The sequence below is a fragment of the Perca flavescens genome, chromosome 4, assembly GCF_004354835.1.
Source record: "Perca flavescens isolate YP-PL-M2 chromosome 4, PFLA_1.0, whole genome shotgun sequence".
NCBI classification, from domain to species: Eukaryota; Metazoa; Chordata; class Actinopteri; order Perciformes; family Percidae; genus Perca; species Perca flavescens.
This window is the reverse complement of record NC_041334.1, coordinates 18,211,297-18,216,793: the sequence shown is the minus strand read 5'-3', so window position 1 is coordinate 18,216,793 and position 5,497 is coordinate 18,211,297.

Sequence of the window (5,497 nt, the reverse complement as noted above, 5' to 3'; positions counted from 1 at the left end):
GCCCATTGTTTTCTTAATTTTACACACAAGCCATAATGTAAGAAACACCATCAGGGAGAGCCTTCAAAAAGCAGATTTCTGAAAATATGATTAGGGTTAAACTGCATCTTTATTTTTTTAAATACTCATATTAATTCTCATAGGCAGAGAACATTAAGCTTAGCAGAAATTATTAACATGTTAACTTGTAATGCTGCTACAAGACGTGCATTGGAAAGCAACACAGTAGTACTAAACGCCACAATAAGGGAATAATCAATTTTAATTACTACAAAACCCTGTCACACACACACACACACACACATACACACGTGCCATCAAGAGTTAATCATTTGTGTCTCCTAATAGGAGATCATTGGCATTGAAGCCAAAGAAACATCCCTGAAATAGCTACAATTCCTCTTCACTACTGTACAGGACTCACAGTCGCTGAGTTTCATTTTGGCATTTTGTAACAGCGTGCGTCACTTTATTACATGATGAATGTGTCCCTGTCACAAAAACCAGCTCCAATGCAAACGGTGCTGTCTGCAGGGAGAAAAAAACTAAAAAAATGTGCTGTTAAGATGGCGCAAACTTTAAAAGGGTGCCACTATTTTAGTATTTATAGCTTTCAAGCACCAGTTTGAGAGAGAGTTTAACAAAAAGGAGGCACTGCAGAAAAACGGTAATATCCTACAGGGTGGACTGTCTCATCTATCATGTCAGATGGGCTTAAAATGCATTATTGTCAGAGTTTCAGCGAGTCTAGCCCTGCCATAAAAAAAAAGTTGCCCGCCCCCCAACACACACACACACACACACACACACACACACACACACACACACACACACACACACACTATAATATGCGGTTTCGGTTTGATTACAGTCTCTAGCAGAACTGATAAGACAACAAGGAGGATCTGACACACCGAGCAGTGATCTGTGAAGACAAGTAACTGGAGGGAATGTGAAAAGATAAAACATTTACCTTACCTAAGGTGCCACCGGCAATTTTTAAATCCACAACAAAGATGACAGAAACTACTTTTGTGTCTGTAAAGTTGTAACACCTTTTGTTAAAGGCCATGGATGTAAGAAGCATTGGAAATGCAGGTGAGACAATCTAACAGTAAATGTCATTTTCTGTGTTCTTGTGCCTTTTAGCAGGTGGTTTGATACTTTTATCTGGCTATACTAGCGATTGAAACATTGAGTACTTTTTTTCATGTGGAGGAAGTGGTTGGTCCAAGATAACATATTTGAAGATCATAAAAAGCTAAAAGTACAGAAATGTATTTGATGATTAATTCAGAGCCCTCTTTATTAATAACAATTTATTGTATTTAAACTTCAGGATCTCTTTATGCTTGCATGAAATTGCAATTTCTGTTAAATACATTTATTTGAAGTCCCACTTCAGACACATTTTAAAGTATGTAAAAATACTCTTATGATTAATATTTAGTTTTAAAATGGGTTTTCCACATAAAGAGTAAAAAAAGAAAAAACAATGAAAAGAGGCTGGGAGCAAATCTACTCACATCTACTCTTTCTGCCTCATTGAGAAATTTTGGATCTGGCCTCGCCCCACCTACCACAGCTGCTCGCAGTTTGAGGCTTGTTCAGTGACTACATTCTATCAGTAGTAGTAGTAGTCTCGCAATGCCAGACCTATCTCCAGTGGTGGAATGTAACTAAGTACATTTACTCAAGCACTGTACTTTGCTTTAGTGTGTAACTTTTTATATTAATGAACGTCCGTTACATTTAAGCCATTGCCAAATAAGTTGATACAAAGCTAATTAAGACTATCCGCTCCACACAATTCTCTCTGTGTTTCTCAGTATGGCTATGTTCAGAAACTGGTGTCGTCGGCGACTTTCGCACGCAGAAAATCGAGTGAAGATATAATTACCTCTTCTTTCATGATGTTTTTTTAATCCTCCGTGTCCTCCTTGGCTACTAGCAACTGTGGATGAGGGGTGGTGCGCACTGTGCGATCACGGAAGCCTTGTATCATGTGGACGCACCAACAGTTTTGTTGTCATTACTTAGAATTCTCAATGGGGGAGACAAAAACTATGTGCTATAGCTTTAAGTACACATTTGAGTTACTTGTACTTTACTTGAGTCTTTTCTTTTCATGACACTTTCTACTCCACTACATTTCAGATGGAAATATTGTACTTTTTACTCCACTACATTAATCTGACAGCTTCAGTACTTTACAAATTAAGATTTTTTTTCACACAAAACACATTTATTATATATGAAACTTCCCAACAATATAAAGTACAGCTGAAATGACTAGCCGATTAATCACTTTGATTGACGGTTTTGATAGTTCTCAGTTTCTAAAATGTGAGGATTTTTCTGCATTGAGTACTTTTACTTTTAATACGTTAAGTACATTTTCCTGATGATACTTGCATACTTTTACTTAAGTATAATTTTCAATGCAGGACTTTTACTTAACCGTAACAGAGTGTGATATTAGTACTTTTACTTACTTATGTGTGTGTATATATATATATTCGTTCTCCCAGATGCCATTGTTTTATCATTTTAGTATTGTATATACAACTGTGGTTTTGAATCATTACAATCTGAAATTTAAATTTTCAATGTTTTTATTTTACCTGGTTTTGATGATATTATTTTCACCTCTTTACAGTTCAAATGTAGCCAAGGAAAGATGTCAGTATTACTTCACCCCTGAGAAAATGCAACATGGTCTATGTGAATTGGTTTTGTGTTGGCCGTAAGGGTAATGGGTTTGTATTATCAGAAAATTGCTTATTAATGTTCCCTTGGAGGCTTTTCATCAGTAAAGGTGGTTGAGGCCCAAGGTTTCTACACTGATGCAGTGTCATAGATGGAATACGTAACAGCTTTGCTCTTTTAGTCTCTTTTAGATCTAAAGCAAAGTTGCTAAAAGATTAGCTTTCACTATCATGTGTACCTCCAAGCCTCTTCATGTGTGATGAACCATGTCTCTAGGTTAAATAATAAATGAGGTTGTTTACAGAGAAGTTTTATGAACTACACTGATTACAGTAGCTTCTTTTGCAAATGTATCTGCTAATTTATTTCCTTTGATTCCAATATGTGCTGGTAATTCTAGAAATAGGACACTTAGTCCCATCATTTGAATTCTGTATAATGGCTGTTGTAATTCTATCAAAATGTCTGGTCTGCTTGTTGAAAGACTGCATCTCAAGCTGCCTTGAATCTGAACAAACAACTGCTCTCAATGGTCTCTTCAATCCAACGTAATGCTAACAACATTGTGAGCATTTCTCCGCTGTAAATTGATAAACCATCCTTAAACCTTCTCTCCACATTAAGATGAAACTCTGGAACAATAAATGCAATTCCAATGTTAGTGATAGAATTCTTCGACGAATCCGTATTCATCTGAATATACTCTGAATGTGACTTACCGTATAGGTCATTGTTTGTGAGTTCTGAAGAAACTCCTTATCTGTGCTCTTTTGGATTATTGTCAAAACCGCACTAGGATCAGGAAGTATCCATGGTCGTATTGCTCGTAACAGTACAGTTGGACTAATATTTATTTGAGATATTTCTAGTTCTGTTGCTTTGTCCAACCAAAGCTTTTCATTTCCTTCTTCTCCTTTTCCCAGCTTTCATGTGTCTTCTTCACCTTGTAAATTAACCCAGTAATTAAGTGACAACTTTATCCAGTCTTGTATAAAGTTCTTGAAAGCAATACTTGAGTAAAAGTACAAGTATCTTACCAGAAAATGACTTTGGATACAAGTTAGTCTCCTTTTAGAATATTACTTGAGGAAAAGTCTTAAGTCTGATATTTACTGTACTTAAGTATCAAAAGTAATTTTCTGATATTAAATGTACTTAAGTATTAGAAGTAAAAGTAAAAAAAAAACTTTGATTATGAACTTTATGGCCAAAGGTGTGTAACGATATCTTCATCACCTCAGCAGGGTGGTCATCGTCTGTTACCATGGTGGCAGAGCCTGCACCAGGTGCTTCCATGACACGATCAGTCATTATGCTTCCTTCTCTTCTTCTTTAGTTTTGGCCTATGGTTTTGCTGCTTGGCAACAACCAGGCATTGGGTCACCAACTGGAATGGAGCGTGCATTATCTTGGCAATTAAGGAGCAATGATTTGCCAAACAAGGTAGAGATGGAGTGACCCTGCCCGGAGGAAGCCCGGGGCCCCCGTCTGGAGCCAGGCCCAGATGGCGGGCTCGTCGGCGAGCGCCTGGTGGCCGGGTTTGCCATGGAGCCCGGCGGGGCACAGCCCGAACAAGCTACGTGGCTCCCATCTCTCCAGCCCATGGGCCCACCACCTGTGGGAGGAACCGCTGGGGTTGGGTGCGCTGCCACATGGGTGGCAGTGAAGGTCAGGGGCCTCGACGGACCAGACCCGGGCAGCAGACGCTGGCTCTTGGGACGTGGAACGTCACCTCTCTGTGGGGGAAGGAGCCGGAACTGGTGCGGGAGGTGGAGCGCTACCGGTTAGATCTGGTGGGGCTTACCTCTACGCACAGTCTCGGTTCTGGAACCGTACTCCTGGATAGGGGTTGGACTCTTTTCTTCTCCGGAGTTGCCCAGGGTGTGAGGCGCCGGGCGGGTGTGGGGATACTCACAAGCCCCCGGCTGAGCGCCGCTACGTTGGAGTTTACTCCGGTGGACGAGAGGGTCGCCTCCCTACGCCTGCGGGTTGTCGGGGGGAAAACTCTGACTGTTGTTTGTGCATATGCACCAAACAGGAGTTCGGAGTATTCAGCCTTCTTGGAGACCTTGAGTGGAGTCCTGCATGGGGCGCCAGTGGGGACTCCATTGTTCTGCTGGGGGACTTCAACGCACGTGGGCAATGATGGAGACACCTGAGAGGCATGATTGGGAGGAACGGCCTCCCTGATCTAAACCAGAGTGGTTGTTTGTTGTTGGACTTCTGTGCTAGTCATGGATTGTCTATAACGAACACCATGTTCGAACATAGGGATGCTCATAAGTGTACTTGGTACCAGAGCACCCTAGGCCAAAGGTCAATGATCGATTTCATAATCGTTTCATCTGATCTGAGGCCGTATGTTTTGGACACTCGGGTGAAGAGAGGGGCAGAGCTGTCAACCGATCACCATCTGGTGGTGAGTTGGGTCAGGGGGTGGGGGAAGACTCTGTACAGACCTGGTAAGCCCAAACGTGTAGTGCGGGTAAATTGGGAACGTCTGGAGGAGGCCCCTGTCCGACAGACTTTCAACTCACACCTCCGGCGGAGCTTTTTGTGCATCCCTGTGGAGGCTGGGGGCATTGAACCCATGTGGACAATGTTCAAAGTTTCCATTGCTGAAGCTGCGGCGAGGAGCTGTGGTGTTAGGGTCTTAGGTGCCTCAAGGGGCGGTAACCCACGAACACCGTGGTGGACACCGGTGGTCAGGGAAGCCGTCCGACTGAAGAAGGAGTCTTTCCGGGATATGTTATCCCGGAGGACTCCGGAGGCGGTTGCAGGGCCCGAA